This window comes from Cornus florida, unplaced genomic scaffold (genome assembly GCF_030987335.1).
Source record: "Cornus florida cultivar Cherokee Brave unplaced genomic scaffold, ASM3098733v1 CherokeeBrave_3.0.0_Hap2_Chr11, whole genome shotgun sequence".
Classification (NCBI taxonomy): Eukaryota; Viridiplantae; Streptophyta; class Magnoliopsida; order Cornales; family Cornaceae; genus Cornus; species Cornus florida.
In genome coordinates, this window is record NW_026775581.1 from 85,957,881 (window position 1) to 85,976,880 (window position 19,000).

Below are 19,000 nucleotides of genomic sequence, written 5' to 3' on the forward strand. Positions count from 1 at the left end.
TGTTCTGCCAATACAATGGGTAACATAGAAATGATGTGAATTTTGTTATGGTATTAGTGTTTAATCCATCTCACGATAAAATTGGACAACCAAGAGATTAGATAGCCACAAAATGGGTGACTGTCTAAAATATCCCTATTTTATAATTAAAAATAATAATAATAAAAAATCTTTAAAAAGTTAGATGTTACTGTGAGAAATGTAATTTTTAGTTGGCAAATTTCTTTTTACTCTAGTTCAATATATAATCTAGGTACATATGAGGGATATTTTTATTTTTCACCATTAAAGCTTTTGAGAGAGTTTTTGACTGTATGATCAACAACAGACAAACCTCGGTGATTGTAAGGAAGGGAAGTTTAATCACTTGAAGAAGCAGATCAATTTTATTTCAGATGAATGGTGTTGCCCATATTTTCACGAAGAGGATCATGAAATTAATTGTAAGGTGATCAAATTATGGAGCACACCAAGTATTTAGAAGACCAAAAGTGCAATGATGACAAACAAAATTTGCTACAGAATTTTGAGTTACAAACTCTTCCACCAATCTAGGAGGTTAATGCTAGTGATTTAGAGGAATTCAATTTACGTGATAAGGGTGGTGAATTCCGATCCTTTGGGAAGGAAGGGGTGATATTACTATGCTATTCGGTCCTTTGATAAAAGGGTGATAAATTCCATCACATGACGTCATAATGACATTCTATAGCTGAATTCGATCTTTAAATTATCATTCAAACTTGATTGTGTTTTTAAAAGTAATGTTTATGTAATAAGAATTTAATAGAAAAATATGTTAAGGTGAGTCTTCTTAATGAAAATTCAATAGTTAATTAACATTCGCACCATCACCCCCCAAAAAAAATGTATACCTTTTTATTTTTGGGTGTCTCAAAATAAATATCTCAATTGAAAATTCAAAGTATTATTATTATTATTTTTTGTAATATTATCAATTTAACCTTCTTGAACAACTAAATAATCACATCCATGTGAACCCATTATGAATATTTTGATAATTCATTTACTATCACTATAATAAAAAAAAAGTACTAAAAACTCATCATCTTAAAAAGTTAAATTTCCTAAAAGGGACATTTAATTTATGACAGAAAGAGTGTTATATACAAATTTCAAACCATAATCCATAATGAGGCTCGTGTATTGAAACATTACGCATGGTGCCCATCAAATATAGAGATGAAAGGGTTTAAAGATCTTATTTATAAAGAATATACAAAATATGGGGTAAGTGCAAAAAATGAAGTATACATTTCATAGTATTTTTACCCCATCTAAAGGTGTGCAAAAAATATTCCAATTCTTTTTAATTTGTGCAAAAATACCCCTTAATTAATATAATGCCTATTTTACCCTTTTACTCTTCCAAAAATACCCCTGCCAATCCTTACGCCCCAAACCGCAGCCCCATCTCTTACATCACCACCTTATCTGCGGCACACAATCCTCAACCTCCGCCCCCCTCTCTCTCCACCCACCACCGCAACCTCCACCCCACAACCCCCGCCCACCATTAGATACACAACCTACCAAAATTACACAACTCAAACCTCCCATCATCATCTTCAAGGTTGAACAGATAGCCCATGGTGGTGGTGATGAGTAGTGGTGGTCGTGGTTGGGAGAGTTGGTAAGAGGTGGAACAATTCGACGACGTCAATGGTGCAAGAGACCAAGAATCGATGCCGTTTTAGGATCCATCGATAGCTTTGATGAGGGAGAGGTCGAGAAAGGTTGAGTCGTCGTCATCGTCCTCAGCGGTGGTGGCTCGTTCTTCGGCGGTGAGGAGCAGACAAAATCGGAGCTCCGGCTTGCCAGAGCGGCGATGTTGAATCTGGATATGGCGGACTGGATGTGGAGAGCCTTTTTGCTGAAAGGATGGGATCTAGACTACGAGGCAGCGAATGTGTTCGGTGGTGGAGGATCGAGATCAACTGATATCGCCAGTTTGAAGTTTCCGGCGACGCTTATGTTCGTCGGAGGTTTCGAAGACGTCAATGGTGCAAGAGACCAAGAATCGATGCCATTTTGGGATCTGTCGATAGCTTTGATGAGGGAGAGGTCGAGAAAGGTTGAGTCGTTGTAATTGTCATCGTCCTCAGCGGTAGCGGCTCGTTCTTCGGTGGTGAGGAGCAGACAGAATCGAAGCTCCAGCTTGCCAGAGCGCCGATGTTGAATCTGGATTTGGCGGACTGGATGTGGAGAGCCTTTTTGCCAGAAGGATCGGATCTAGACCACGAGGCAACGAATGTGTTCGGTGGTTGAGGATCGAGATCAACTGATATCGCCGGTTTGAAGTTTCTGACGACGGTTATGTTCGTCAGAGGTTTCGATTTGTTGCAAGACAAGCAGAGAAGATACTACGAGGGTTTGAAAAAGTGTGAGACAGAAGTGAATTGGTGGAGTATCCAAATGGGATCACTGGTTTATATAGATTTCCGGATTTGCCTGAAATTGCTTTGCTAGTTGGGGAAGTAAAGGATTTTATTCAAAAGCAATCAGCATCGGAATAAAATACTCTTTTTTATTTTTTTCTGGTAATTAGAATGAAATAATCTTTGTAAGAAAGAAGCTTGTGAAAATTCCAAATTTGTTGAATTTGTCGGTCAGAAATCTGGGTTCTTGATTACAGTAGGCTGAATTGGGTTGTCATCTTCTCTTCCGGCAAATTGTGGGTTTTTTTAGCTACCTTTTTTAGTCATTTCGCAATATATTAATTAATTATATATATATATATAATTAAATGTGTACCTAAGAGTATTTTAGTCATAAATGTGTGCGTAGGACCTATTTACACAAATATCATAATTTAGGGTATTTTTTGTACGTAAAAAGTGCAATATGCACTATAAACATACTACATGAGTGTTTTTTTTGTACCTGACCCTACAAAATATGTAGTGATTGTTTTTGGAATCAACTTTGAAATCCAGTTATTAAGTGTTGAGCATATGATTGGAAAGTGTTTTTTAGTCTATACTTGTAATTGCACAAATTAAAAAAAAAAGGGGCAAAGAGTACTGAACCCGACGTGAATCGAACACGCAACCTTCTGATCTGGAGTCAGACGCGCTACCATTGCGCCACGGATCCCTCCTTGTACTTGCTCAACGCAATAACAGTACTAGTTTAAATCCACTGTACAGGTGACGCATTTTGTTTAAAATTGAAGCGTTTTATTATCATCTTGGAAAATTGAGCAACGAGTATTTATAATGGTTAAGAAGGCCTTTTAATCCTCAATAAGACGATAAAGTTAGCATTTTTTTTTCTTTTTCTTTCAATAAATGTCATTTTAGTTTTAAAACTCTCAAAATCTCTATTTACTTTAATAATTTGCAATTAAATTTTTTAGGTTTATAAAACATCTATAGCCAAATTTTGTTTTTTCCCCTAAAAAATATTCATTTATTCTCTAAATTAGATATATAATTTTTATTTGAAAAGCATTTCAATAGTTAATTTTCTCATATTCTATAAGACTGATTATTAAGAAATGACATGCAGAAGTAAGACTTTTTATGAAATGCTAGGCTAGACTGGGTACTCCGTATGAGAGTTATTATTATTATTTTGGGTAAAGATTAGTAGTATGAGATTTTTTACTAAGTGTTGACTTTTTTTCTTTGTGTGTTAGAATTGCATAAAATCTATATATATAAATATAAGGTTCGTCCTTGCTTACGTAGGCTCGCTCAATTAATTAGCTATACAATCTCTCCATTAGACTTTACATGAGGCCGTTCCATTAATATTTTATTGGATTTGTAAGCTCTATTATTTATGTTTCACCAACTAATCCATTTTATAATTAGTAAGATTAATTTTATTTGTGTGTGTGAGAGAGAGAGAGAGAGTGAGAGAGAGAGCAGTGAGTGGCTTGAATTACACGAAAATGATCCTACCTAATGTGGAAAGAGAACTCGATCTTAATTGCAATATTTAAAAAGTTGGATCCTTTTCATGCAATTATTTTTGTGCCTTGCTCTTGCAACCAACTCCTTTTTGATTTTGTTGACAATGCTATTTGGGCAGGAAATGTGGCGATAACGTGGCAAGATGAAGAGAGCTCGGCAATGGTGATGTGGCAAGAAGTTATTTTAATTTCTAGTGCAATAGTAGTTTCTCAGCATTTAATTCGATTTTAGTAATTATCATAACTTTTCATTCTCTTCATTCTCGCTTAAGATTTATTCTGTTTTATTCTTTACAATTTATTCTTCTTTTAAAGTCATGTTCTTACCAAAGGCAAGGCAAATTCAGCGTAGAGAGTTTTATGTTCTCTCTCATTCATCGCCTGTTTTATTATATTCACAAAAGAGACACAGTTTGACTAAGATCTCTACAAATTAAACCAGCCCATTAATTTTGACATGCCCACACTGACTTAGCCGATTTAAGGATCAACAAATTTACAATAAATTGTATATATTAAGTGTCAATGGAAGAAGACACACTGACACACATGACACATGTATGTATATATATATAATATTTATAATTATATGTATGTGAAATGCACAGTAAACGTCTTGAATTGCATTTGTACGTAATATTACATGCACCCACTATTTTATAGTGTTAGTTAATTTGGGGTTTCAAATCACTTTGATCAGAAGAAACTTGTAACTAAAGTAGAACAGAGAAAAGTACTTATATATATACATATATATATATGGTGTACAAGGACATAATCAAAGAGTTTCATATATATATAAAATGGGAACTCTGCAAGAGAAGTTTACATGCATGAAGAAGTCTTTCATTATAAAAAGACAGCTTTGATACTTTATCATAAGCTGCCTTGATAAGAAATAAACATATTTCCTCTGAATTTGAGAATTTGATACAAATTCCAATGATATCCAACAATACTTATCTCCTCACCCGATAAATTTAAGATATGTTAAAATAAAAAAATAATGTCTTAATTTTTCCTCTATTATATTTTAAATTCAAAATCGATAGTGTCATTATATCATTGTAACACATTGATGATAAATTTGAGGTTTTTGTTAAAATTTTTTGAATGAAAATTGTTTCAATAGTAATCAATGGATGCCTTTGATTATTGGTGTGATCACTGGTTGGTTATAGGATGAAAAGATGTAACTCACAACCAACATACATAACCTATTTAATGTGAACCATTGCAACCTATTGCAATGGTTGTGTCCAGTGATGAATAGACACATATAAATGGTTGTGTCCAGTGAAAAGAGAGATGAATAGACACATATAAATGGTTGTGTCCAGTGATGAAATGGTTGTGTCTAGTGATGAAGAGATATATATGAATGGTTGTGTTTAATGATGAAAAGATACATATGAATGGTTGTGTCCAATGATGAAGAGACGCACCTAATCCGAAAAGGCATTTCTATTTCTATAAATACCCTCTTGGGCTGCCATTTGCAAATCGTTCAATTCAATTTTTTTTCTCTCCCTCTTTAGACTTGAACCCAACCCAAGTAGGTTCAAACCATAGGTTAAGTGGTCCGAACCACTTAAACCTTAATCCAATTTCATCGAGCCATATTAAGATTGGTCCGAACCATTTGGTTCGGATTGCACCCAATTTAGCATTTATATAGTATAGATAGATGCATTTTTGAGTCAGAGAGAGTATTATACGGAGGAGGTTCGCTGTAATCACGAGTTTGTAGTGCTGCTACTGGTGGATGTAGACTGTTGTATCATGGGAGATAGACGCCACTGAATCCGTTAGAACCATAGGGGGGCGAATCTGTCTTAAGGACATAGTATCCACCAATACCCTCAGTCCAAATTCTTTATTTAGTAATTATTATTTTATTACTTTAATTTGCATTTTAATTAAATATCTAGTTGAATATTTTATTTACCAACAATCTTAAGACAGATTCGGTCCTTGTATAGATTTTATTATATGTTTCTATTTAAGATATAAACAAGTAGAGATTATATTAATAATTGAAATATAATAAAATATTGTAATATACATGTAATGTTTTTGAATTTTGTCATTTTCCAAATTCTGGAATTTTTTTATTTTCGGGGGTATTTTATTCTCTTTCTCGTTTTGTGTGCCACACATCATGGGCCGTGCCGGCTGTGTTCGAGAGTTGGGTGGGACATTTTCCTGAGTTCAGGACTCTTGAAAATGCATCTGTTGTCATCTCGACTTTTCTTCATTTTTCGGGTCGGATAGTCTCGAGTGGAACTCGCTACCGGAGTCGTGTACGAAAATTTTATCTTGGGTTCATTGCATACCATACGTAATTATTTTGTGCATATTTAATGTGATTGTGTGCTATTTTGTATAGATATATGCATATATGTGTGTAGTGGGAAATAGAAGGAAAAAGAAAAGTCAAAAAGAAAATTTTGTAGTGGGACCCACCATTAGAGATTCTTGTAATTTAAAGACCAACATTGGCCTCATTCTCCTTCTCTCACCCGGCACTAGCTCTCTCTCCCTCTTTCCTCTTCATTTTTCTTTTCTTTTTGGCTTCAAGCTTCAATCTTCAATTACTTTTTCATCTCTTGGAAATTTTGGGCGTCGTTTGCGGCAAATCAAAGAGCTTGTTGAGACCTTCGCTTGGATAGGAGCAATTCACACTTTTGGCCATCCTAGGAATTTTGAAAATTAGGGCTTTGGTTTGGAGTTTTGGGGGTTTTCATCTCCATTGACGTAGGGGTGTTTTAATACATGAGTTCTTATGCCATTTGTGAGTTAATTCTTTATAAATTGTTGAATTGCATGTTTAATTTGTTTAAGTTCTTGCAAATGGTTTAAATGATAGATATGGAATATATGTGACTAATTGTTAGTTGTTTTATAGTATTTAAACATGCTTACATGAGATTGATTCCATGTCTTATATGCTTGTTATGCAAAGTTATAGTTAAATGAGAACTTTAATTATGTAGTTTGGAAATTTGTTCTATGTAGCATGTGTGAGAGTTTTATGGTAGAATTGATGAATTAAAGTATAAAACATTCCATGCATTCATTGGGATAGAAAAATGGGAAAAATGTCTTTAAAACAAGTGAAAATTGTTTTGGAAAAGGTTTTCTAAAAGTGTTTGCGAAAACCCAGACGCCTAGGAGGCGCCTAGTGGTCCGTGGTGTTAGTATAATCTAGAGGGGAGTTTAGTTGAGCTAACCAGGCTGGATGCGATGCCTTGGAGGTGCCTTGTGGTCATGGATGGTTAGCCAATCCTCCTTTCGCGATGCCTTAGAGGTGCCTTGGGTCTGATTACACTAACAGTTTGAAAGTTGAAACGAAAATGCTTCGGATATGGGGAGTGACATTGCATGACATTGCACCTCATTAGAATATATGGTGTGTATGTGTTTGGGTGACAATTATTATTTACTTGTCGCTGTAGTTATTGCCATGTACCCCTATGCAATGATCCCGTTTTCTTTTACCTATTCCTTACGTGGATTTACGGGGTCACAAGAAGTGTGTCTTAGACACTTCCTACTGAGCGTTTAGCTCACCCCATATTTTTTAAACATTTTTAGGTTCGGGAAAAGAAATGGCGGGCGACAATCCACCACAGTCTTAGTTTGTATTAGAAGAATGTATCTTTTGCTACCTTTTGTATTAGGCCCCATTTTGTAAAGTGTTGACTCAAAGTGTATCATTTTGCAGTTTGTGAAGTATTTAGTTTCATTTTGTATATGGCCATTGGGGAATTGTAATTATGCTTATTTACATTAAATCTTTTAGTGTATTTCGTGTAACGTGTTGTAAATTATGTTAATATCGTTGTTGTTAATGTATTAGATGTTAAAATGTATTCAAATATGTACATGGGTATGGTGTGTAGGGTGGTTGGTTATCAATGTTGGTGTATCTCGGATAATGGAAATTTCGAGTGTGGATAACCCAGAACCAATCGATGTAAAATTCCCATACGTCGACTGGTATCTTGGTAGTAGCTTTTTTATTGTATACGTCCCAAACTAGTCGACGTGTAGCTTGACAGTGGGCTTTCTACTATGCACATCCCAAACCAGTCGACGTGTGATCCCCATACATTGACCGGTTCTGTGTAGTAAACATTTGTGACTTATTTTCCCATTTTGCCCTTGACCACTTACTTAAGTATATTGTTACACATTATAAGACTCAGTAAAATGCAATAATTATATTTTAATCATAGAAAAGACTATATTGCCCCGGACCTTATCTTATTTATTATGTGACTCAAGTAAATGACTATTATGCCCTTGAGTCTTAAACCATTAGAGTTATGACAAATGACCTTGTTATCCTTATTGGACTTTTAAAATATTAGTTTAACATGAAATGACCGTATTACCCTTGGATAATTTTGGGTCGGATAAAGACTCGTTTAATGATCTGGACCCAGTGGATTTTGGCCGTTACAATACATTATTATATGGTAATATGCTAAATATTGATATGTTCAATATTATGTGAAATTGAAGCATGTTATATAAGTAGATTATTGAATTATTTATATAATTCAATATTGGTTGAATTATTTTAATTTTGTAATATGATATTATGTAGTATATTATATTATCTTAAATTTGTGCCAACTAGGTGGAAAAATAAAGTATTTTGTTACTTTTATCAATGATTGCACTAGTTACTGTTGTGTATATTTCCTATGAAGCAAAGATGAAACCTCAGAAATGTTTAAACATTAAAAAAAAAAAAAAAAAGTTGAGAATCAAATTGGCAAAAATGTCAAGGTGTTAAGAAATGATAGAGGTGGTGAATACAAAACATCATGTGTTGATATTTGTTCAGAATATGGTAAACTATCGCTTCTTATTCACCTCAATGGAACGGTGTTACTGAACGCAAAAATTGTACTTTAAAAGAAATAATGAATGCTATGTTGATAAGTTCTGGTTTAACCCAGAATTCGGTGGGGGTAGCTTTGCTTTATGCAAATTATGTTCTCAATAAATTAAATACCTTAAAAGAAAATAAATGTGACATTATATGAATTATGGAAAGGTCGAAAACATTCCTATAAATTCTTAAAAGTGTAGGAGTGTCTAACTAAGGTTGCAGTTCTTGTTCCTAAAAAAAAAAAAAAAGAAGTTAAAGTGGGATTGTTTCTGTTTTGTGGGAGATCGGTGTGATCCCCTTATTTATTCATTCTTTGGTGTTAGGGTCGGGATCAGCAGACATTCTTCTTGGCTAGTCTTTTCGTTAATGATGATGTTGACTTTGGTGGGGTCGATTATCCAGCGGTTGTACGTGAATTTCTGGATGTGTTTCCGGAGGACTTGACTGAATTGCCTCCACACCGAGAGGTGGAGTTTGCTTTTGATTTGATGCTTGGTACCGGGCCAATCTTTATGGCACCGTATCGTATGACACCAATTGAATCGGAAGAATTGAAGAAACAACTTGATGATTTGAGGGTGAAAGGTTTCATCTGACCGAGTGTGTCACCGTGGGGTGCACCGGTCTTATTCGCAAAGAAGAATGATGGTTCTTTGAGGTTGTGCATTGATTACCGGAAATTGAATCATGCCACCGTCAAGAACAAGTATCCTTTGCCAAGGATAGACAACTTGTTTGATCAGTTGAAAGGAGCCGGTTGTTTTTCTAAAATTGACTTGAGGTCAGGCTATTACCAGTTGCGAGTTAGGGATGAGGATATTCCAAAGACAGCGTTTCGTACACGGTATGGAAACTACGAGTTCCTTGTTATGTCATTTGGCTTGACTAATGCACCAGCGGCATTCATGGACTTAATGAACCGTGTCTTTCACGATTACCTGGACCAGTTTGTGGTAGTTTTTGTGGATGACATCCTTGTGTATTCACGAAATTGGAAGGAGCATGAGGTCCATTTGAGTACTGTGTTGCAGATTCTACGGGAGCACCGTTTGTACGCCGAATATGAAAAGTATGAGTTTTGGCTACAAGAGGTGAAATTTTTGGGACATGTTGTCTCAGAAGGTGAGGTTTTAGTTGATCCTTCAAAGATAGAGGCAGTTCTGAATTGGGAGCAACCCAAGAATGCCTTTGAGATCCAGAGTTTCCTTGGCCTAGCGGGTTATTATCGGAGATTTGTGAAGGATTTTTCCTGTTTGGCAGCTCCTATGACCAGATTGACCCGAAAAGGGATCAAGTTTGCATGGAATGAAGCCTATGAGTCTTCCTTTTAAGAGCTAAAAGGAAGGTTGACTACGGCTCCAGTGTTGGCAATACTTGAGCGTGGCTTGGGTTATGTGATCTATTGTGACGCCTCACGTGATGGATTGGGTTGTGTACTGATGCAAGATGGTAGAGTAGTGGCTTATAGGTCTCGACAGTTGAAGACTTACGAGCTTAACTACCCTACCCATGACCTGGAATTAGCTGCAGTTGTCTTTGCCTTAAAGTGTTGGAGACATTATTTATATAGTGAACGATTCGAGGTGTTCTCGGATCACAAAAGTCTCAAGTACCTTTTCTCCCAAAAAGACTTGAACAACAGACAGAGGTGATGGGTCGAATTCTTAAAAGACTACAACTTTGACTTGCAGTACCATCCGGGTAAGGCTAATGTGGTAGCTGATGCCTTAAGCCGAAAATCTCGTGGGAATTTGGCTGGATTAGCCATCCGAAAATGGAAGATGCTTGAAGATTTGGCAGAGATGGGATTGTATTGCCTTGACGACGATGTTTGCGGTAAATCAATATTCTTGTTCAGTCTCGTGGCTCGGCCTACTCTTGTAGGACAAGTGATTGGGTCGCAGAGACAGGATCTAGATTTGGATGCCATTCACACTTTGATCTCCAGTGGGGATATAGTGAAAGATTGGACCCTACATGCAGATGGAAGTCTACGGTTCTGGGGTTTGTTGGTCGTTCCCACAGTTTGCCGTGAGGACGTCTTACGGGAGTTTCATACTTCTCATTTTGTAGCTCATCCAGGTGGTAACAAGATGTATCACAATTTGAGAAGACAGTATTGGTGGAGTGGGATGAAGAAAGATGTTGCACAGTTTGTGGCTAAATGCCTTACCTGCCAGCAGGTGAAGGCTGAGCACCAGAGACCAGCGGTTTGTTGCAACCATTGCCGGTAGTGCAGTGGAAATGGGAGGAGATTGCAATGGATTTTGTGACAGGTCTTCCTAGGTCACAGCGTAAAAATGAAGCCGTATGAGTCATTATTGATAGATTGACCAAGACGGATCACTTTTTGCCTATTAAAGCAACAGATGATGCGGAGGCACTTGGTACACTTTATGTGAAAGAGATTGTGAGATTGCACGGAGTTCTGGTGGATATTGTTTCAGATAAGGATGCCAAGTTTACTTCAAAGTTCTGGGAAGGACTTTAAGCAGCGTTTGGTTCATCGTTGCACTTCAATTCGGCATTTCATCCACAAACGAACGGCCAATCGAAGCGCACTATCCAGATCTTGGAAGATCTGCTTCGAGCTTGTGTTCTTGATTCGGGAGGTAGTTGGGAGGACCACCTTCCACTCATTGAGTTTGCCTACAACAACAGTTATTAAGCGAGCATTTAGATGGCTCCATTTGAAGCGTTGTACGACAGGCCTTGCAGGTCTCCTGTTTGTTGGACTAAGGTGGGCGAGACAGCTGCCTTAGGCCCCGACATCGTACTCGAGACTACAGAGAAAATTAAGCTGATTAGGCAGAGGTTACTCACAGCTCAGAGCCGACAAAAGAGTTATGCGGATAAACGGAGACAACCGCTATCTTTTGAGGTGGGAGACCACGTTTTTCTTCGGGTTTCTCCACTGAAGGGGTTGATGAGGTTCGGAAAGAGTGGCAAGTTATCATCACGATTTATTGGACCATTTGAGATCTTGGACAGGGTAAGAGAGGTTGCCTACAAGCTTGCATTACCACCACAGTTAGACAGAGTCCACAACGTCTTTTACATATCGATGTTAAGAAAATACAAGCCAGATCCGTCCCATATTCTTGATTAGGTTGATGTGGACATTGATGAGGATGTTTCCTATGAGAAAGGACCAATTTAGATCCTTGACACACGGCAGAAAAAATTAAGGGACAAAATGATACCATTAGTGAAGGTTCTCTGGAAGCATCAATTGGTTGAGGAGGCTACTTGGGAGCTTGAACAGGAGGTTCGCTCCAAGTATCTAGAGTTATTTTCTCCCTCAGGTATGGTTTGATTTCGGGGACGAAATCCTTTTAAGTTGGGGAGATTGTAATGTTCCTGATTTTTGTCATTTTCCAAATTCTGGAATTTTCTAATTTTTGGGGGTATTTTATTCTTTCTTATTTTGAGTGCTGGACATCATGGGGCGTGCCGGCTGTGTTCAAGAGTTGGGTGGGACATTTCCCTGAGTTCAGGACTCTTAGAAATGCATCAGTTGTCATCTCGACTTTTCTTCATTTTTCGGGTCGGATAGTCCCAGGTGGGACCCGCTACCGGAGTCGTTGTGTATGGAAATTTTATCTTGGGTTCATTGCATACCATACGTAATTATTTTGTGCATATTTAATGTGGTTGTGTGTTATTTTGTATAGATATATGCATATATGTGTGTGTAGTGGGAAATAGAAGGAAAAAGAAATGTCAAAAAGGAAATTTTGTAGTAGGACCCACCATTAGAGATTTTTGTGATTTAGCGACCAACATTGGCCTCATTCTCATTCTCTCACCCAGCACTAGTTCTCTCTCCCTCTTTCCTCTTCATTTTTCTTTTCTTTTTGGCTTCAAGCTTCGATCTTCAATTATTTTTTCATCTCTTGGAAATTTTGGGCGTCGTTTGCGACAAATCAAAGAGCTTGTTGAGACCTACGTTTGGATAGGAGCAATTCAAACTTTTGGCCATCCTAGGAATTTCGAAAATTAGGGCTTTGGTTTGGAGTTTTGGGGGTTTTCATCTCCATTGAGGTAGGGATGTTCTAATACATGAGTTCTTATGCCATTTTTGAGTTAATTCTTTATAAATTGTTGAATTGCATGTTTAATTTGTTTAAGTTCTTGCAAATGGTTTAAATGATAGATATGGAATAAATGTGACTAATTGTTAGTTGTTTTATAGTGTTTAAACATGCTTACATGAGGTTGATTCCATGTCTTATATGCTTGTTATGCAAAGTTATAGTTAAATGAGAACTTTAATTATGTAATTTGGAAATTTGCTTTATATAGCATGTGTGAGAGTTTTATGGTGGAATTGATGAATTGAAGTATAAAACATTTCATGCATTCATTGGGATAGAAAAAAGGGAAAAATGTCTTTAAAACAAGTGAAAATTGTTTTGGGAAAGGTTTTCTAAAAGTGTTTGCGAAAACCTGGACGCCTAGGAGGTGCCTAGTGGTCCGTGGTGTTAGTGTAGTCTAGAGGGGAGTTTAGTTGAGCTAACCAGGCTGGATGCGACGCCTTGGAGGTGCCTTGTGGTCGTGGATGGTTAGCCAATCCTCCTTTCGTGACGCCTTGGAGGTGCCTTGAGTCGGATTACATTATCAGTTTGAAAGTTGAAACGGAAATGTTTCGGATATGGGGAGTGACATTGCATGACATTGCACTTCATTAGAATATATAGTGTGTATGTGTTTGGGTGACAATTGTTATTTACTTGTCGCTGTAGTTATTTCCATGTACCCCTATGCAATGATCCCGTTTTCTTTTACCTATTCTTTACGTGGATTCACGGGATCACAAGAAATGTGTCGTAGACACTTCCTACTGAGCGTTTAGCTCACCCCATATTTTTTTTTAACATTTTCAGGTTTGGGAAAAAAAATGGCGGGCGACAATCCACCACAGTCTTAGTTTGTATTAGAAGAATGTATCTTTTGCTACCTTTTGTATTAGACCCCATTTTGTAAAGTGTTGACCCAAAGTGTATCATTTTGCAGCTTATGAAGTATTTAGTTTCATTTTGTATATGGCCATTGGGGAATTGTAATTATGCTTATTTACACTAAATCTTTTAGTGTATTTCGTGTAACGTGTTGTAAATTATGTTAATATCGTTGTTGTTGTTAATGTATTAGATGTTAAAATGTATTCAAATATGTACGTGGGTATAGTGTGTAGGGTGGTTGGTTATCAATGTTGGTGTATCTCAGACAGTGGAAATTTCGAGTGTGGATAACCCAGAACCATTCGACGTAAAATTCCCATACGTCGACCGGATGACACAAACCCGTCGACATGTAGTTTCTCACACGTCGACCGGTGTCTTGGCAATAGCCTTTTTACCTTATACGTCCCAAACCAGTCGACGTGTAGCTTCTCACACGTCGATCGGTATCTTGGCAGTGGGCTTTCTACTGTGCACGTCCCAAACCAGTCGACGTGTGATCCCCATACATCGACCGGTTCTGTGTAGTAAACATTTGTGACTTATTTTCCCATTTTGCCCTTGACCACTTACTTAAGTATATTGTTACACTTTATAAGACTCAGTAAAATGCAATAATTATATTTTAACCATAGAAAAGACTATATTGCCCCGAACCTTATATTATTTATTATGTGACTCAAGTAAATGACTACTATGCCCTTGAGTCTTAAACCACTAGAGTTGTGACAAATGACCTTGTAATCCTTATTGGAATTTTAAAATATTAGTTTAACATGAAAGGACCGTATTACCCTCGGATGATTTTGGGTCGGATAAAGACCCGTTTAATGATCCAGACCCAGTGGATTCGGGCCGTTATAATACATTATTATATGGTAATATGCTAAATATTGATATGTTCAATATTATGTGAAATTGAAGCATGTTATATAAGTAGATTATTGAATTATTTATATAATTCAATATTGGTTGAATTATTTTAATTTTGTAATATGATGTTATATAGTATATTATATTATCTTAATTTTGTGCTAACTAGGTGGAAAAATAAAGTATTTTGTTACTTTTATCAATGATTGCATGAGTTATTGTTGTGTATATCTCCTATGAAGTAGAGATGAAACCTTAGAAATGTTTAAACTTTAAAAAAAAAAAAAAAAAAAAAAAAAAAAAATGTTGAGAATCAAATTGGCAAAAATGTCAAGGTGTTAAGAAATGATAGAGGTGGTGAATACAAAACATCATGTGATGATATTTATTCAGAATATGGTATTATTCACTAAACTATCACTTCTTATTCACCTCAATGGAATGGTGTTACTGAATGCAAAAATTGTACTTTAAAAGAAATAATGAATGCGAAGTTGATAAGTTTTGGTTTAACCCTGAATTTGGTGGGGTGAGCTTTGCTTTATGCAAGTTATGTTCTCAATAAATTAAATACCTCAAAAGAAAACAAATATGACACCATATGAATTATAGAAAGGTCGAAAACATTCCTATAAATTCTTAAAAGTGTAGGGGTGTCTAACTAAAGTTGAAGTTCTTGTTCCTGAAAAAAAAAAAAAAAGGGGGTTAAAGTGGGACCTTAAATGTGACTATCTTGTAGGTGGGTGTGTCATGGACGAGTGCAAAAGGCACTGACAGGCTTCCACACTAGGTAAGGTACAAGTGCACAGTCCCATATCGCTTAGGTAAGGGAAATGTGAAGTGTTTTTTTGTGGTAGTGTTATCTCCAATTGGTATGAGGCCTTCTGGAATAAAACCCAAGAACAAAACCGTGCGGATTCAGGCCTAAAGCGGACAATATCCTACCATACGGTGGAGTGAACTGTTATATAAAACCTTTAATAGGTTATGCTCATAACAGTAGTGCATATCGTTTTCTTATTCATAAATCATACAATAAAAATAAGGATGAGCTTAGATGTAGCAAGAGGGTTAGAATGCCTAAATCTTTTGGTCCTAATTTTCTAGCATGTTTATTGGAGAATGTACCACAAAGCTTTAAGGAAGAAAATTCTTCTCCTGATTATTATTATTTCTTAAATTAATTATGTGATATAATTAATCATGCGATATAATTATTAAATTATATTATTATATTTATTTATGCGTGTTCAATATCGTTTTTTACTATAATGTTGAGTAATGTAGTTGAATTATTTACTGTTCATAGTAATTCAATTTTACAATATAGTTTATTTAATGTGTGATATTATTAGATCTGTATGAGTTTATGACTGATTTGTGTATGTAATACAACAAACAAAAATTGACTAGTTGAGCTATGTCCATTTTCCCAATAGTCAAGAGAAAATATCTATATTAGTGTCTAAGACACGTATAGTTGTGAATGGGCTAAATAAGAAAAGATTTTCCGATAACTCGAAGGAGTTCAATGAAAATTTTTATTGATACACTAAGCTAGTACACTGAGCTAAAAGTGGACAAGCTAATTAAAACTAGCAGTTATAAAGTATAATTTAGCTAAAAGCTAAAATGTTACTAAGGTGCAAGCTAGTTAGCAATAGAGTAAAAGTTAGCTAGTTATAAGCTAAAACGATTACTGAGATGCACAGAACCTAAGAGAAAGATGAAAATCTGTTAGCTGGTTCTAGCTTTCAACTTGGTAGAAAAGACACGAGGGTAATGAGTAGCCATTTTAGCCATAAGTTATTTGAGCTGTACATCATATCTACTCATGTAGGAGGGAATAATACTACTTGTAAAGTAGTAGTTTTTGAAGAATATTCTTTTAAAAAAATTACTCTATTACCAAGGTAGACTACTTAGATAAGTGTGTAGTAAAGCTATGAGTTACTAAAATTGATAGCTAAACAAACTTAACTTCAAGCTAGTGATAATAACTGAGAAGTGGGTGCTCATCATAATCTAATAGTGAGATATGAGAAGAGTGTACTTAATCTAAGGTAGTAATGATAGCTAAGAACTCACTTTTAACTATTAATGATAACTGAGAAGTGAGTGCTCACTTTGTGGTGATTGTATCCAAAGCTTAAATAATAAGCAAGTTATTTACTTAAATGATTGAATTATGTGATGTGTGACACTTGAAAGGTTATGACATGTTAATATAACTGACTTAATATGAACCTAAACGTAAATAATTCAAGTCATAAATATGAGAAATATGGAAACAAATATTTAATTAGAGCCCAATCTAATTAATATCTACAGTATTAATTCATAGTAGTGTCGATGAATTATTATAAGAATAAGTTAGAGATAAAGTGATAAAGTGAATACATATACACTAGAGACTATTATACATGCTTGTTAAGAAACGAATATAGAACCTTGGAAAGGTAGATGAGGTAAAATATTTAATAAATGGTATTTCAGGAGTTAGAAAACCATAAGAAATATATCATATATATATAATTTCAGGATTATCCCAAAGTTATGGGGGAATATTGTCCATAGATGAAATTTGATACGAGTTACCTCATCAGATAAGAAATACTTATAAATGTGGGGGTTCTTAATCCTAAGAGATTCTGGATAAAACCAAAAATCATTTATAGTATTATAACAATAGTGCATATTATTTCTTATGAGGAAAATATTATGGAACAACTAGAAGAGTTCTTTTTCTAGTTGAAGTGCTGAGTTATTTGTTCCAGTTGAAAAGTCAAGTGTGCACGCTTATAAGTCCTTGAGTGGATTAGAGCAAGAACCGAGACAATGACATAAATGTGATGCATAAGTCATTGCATGCCTTATAAAATTAATGATATACTAATTAGTATATTTGATATTAAAGATTTAACATCTGATAACATAGTATATTCTCAGTGAGATTGAGATAATACCAATTATAATAACAAAAACCTAACTAACTTTTGTAGATGTAAATCTCAAATATAAATACTAGTCAAAGTATATCATTGGTTGAGATTGTAAGGCATCTTAATAAATGTGATTAATTGCTCACTTTCAATCTAGGATATGATCACTGAAAAGCAATAAATTGGGTAGTTGAGATACACCCTAAGTCCAATATTGCATAGATCGAGGTATCTAACTAAATTGGAGGTATAACAATGATGCAATCGAGATGAGGGATATTAAAGATTCCAAATCCAAGAGTGGATATGTCTTTAATATTAAAGGTGTAGTTGTATGTTTTTTTAAAGAATCAAAGTTGGAAACTTTGAATAAATTTCAAAATAAGTCTACACCTGTGCCAATAATAAGCAATTTTAGGGCACAAAGTATACATTTGCTCTCAATTGGGGAAATCTCTGCAGAGTATAATATTTTTATTTACAACCATGTGGCCACATATAAGATTAAGGGTTGTACTGGAGAGCAATCGTACAGATCATCGAGGGGAATGGGATTAAAAGCTAAAAGCTAACGAGTCATCTTAATGGAAACCCAACCTAACTGACTGGAGATCCCAAGATCTAGGTTCAAAGGGACAACAGAAATTCTAAACAACTCATCAAAAGCACTAGGAAGATATAAATCTTCTGCCCATTTCTATTATAAGACAGTGCTACCTACAACAAAAATTAGGATAAGCTACGCTTTTAATGACTCTTATACCTTGAAAATTCAAATGGAGTATGGTAGGACACTCTTAATAAGAAGTCACCTATATGAGTGTGAAGTAGGGTCGCTTCTACGAGAACTATAAAGGCTAAGTTTTCTGGAGCACTCATTGAATACCAAGAGTTGTTCAGGGTCAAAATGAACACAACAATGATAACCAACTCTGTGAGGAAGGGAACTGTGTGTTTCCTATTGTCTTGATTTACATCAACGACTGAACAGTTCAAGACATCATGTTCACTGGTAATAAATCTGATAGTAATACACTGGAGAAGGTTCAAGGCCAAAAGCTACCTATCCTGATGCAGTAACTTTACGAATATATTCTTTCTAGTGTTTGCATGATCATCTTTTACATTTAAGCAGCCAATTTCCATTCATGTAGGGGATTGTTAGAATTTTTTGAATGACAATTGTTTTAATAGTAATCAATAGATGCCTTTGATTAAATAGGTGTGATCACTGGTTGGTTGTGGGATGAAAAGATGTAACTCACAACCAATAAACATAACCTATTTAATGTGAACCATTACAACCTATTGCAATGGTTGTGTCCAGTGATGAATAGACACATATAAATGGTTGCGTCCAGTGTGAAGAGACACA

The 19,000-nt window shown here is 35.6% G+C and overlaps 1 non-coding gene across 1 annotated transcript; it reads right to left on the bottom strand.

Moving 5' to 3' along the window:
* Positions 1 to 3,045: 3,045 nt before the first annotated feature.
* Positions 3,046 to 3,117, bottom strand: TRNAW-CCA (transfer RNA tryptophan (anticodon CCA)). The gene has a single exon. It is a non-coding gene; the product is annotated as a tRNA-Trp (tRNA).
* Between the last annotated feature and the right edge of the window lie 15,883 nt (positions 3,118 to 19,000).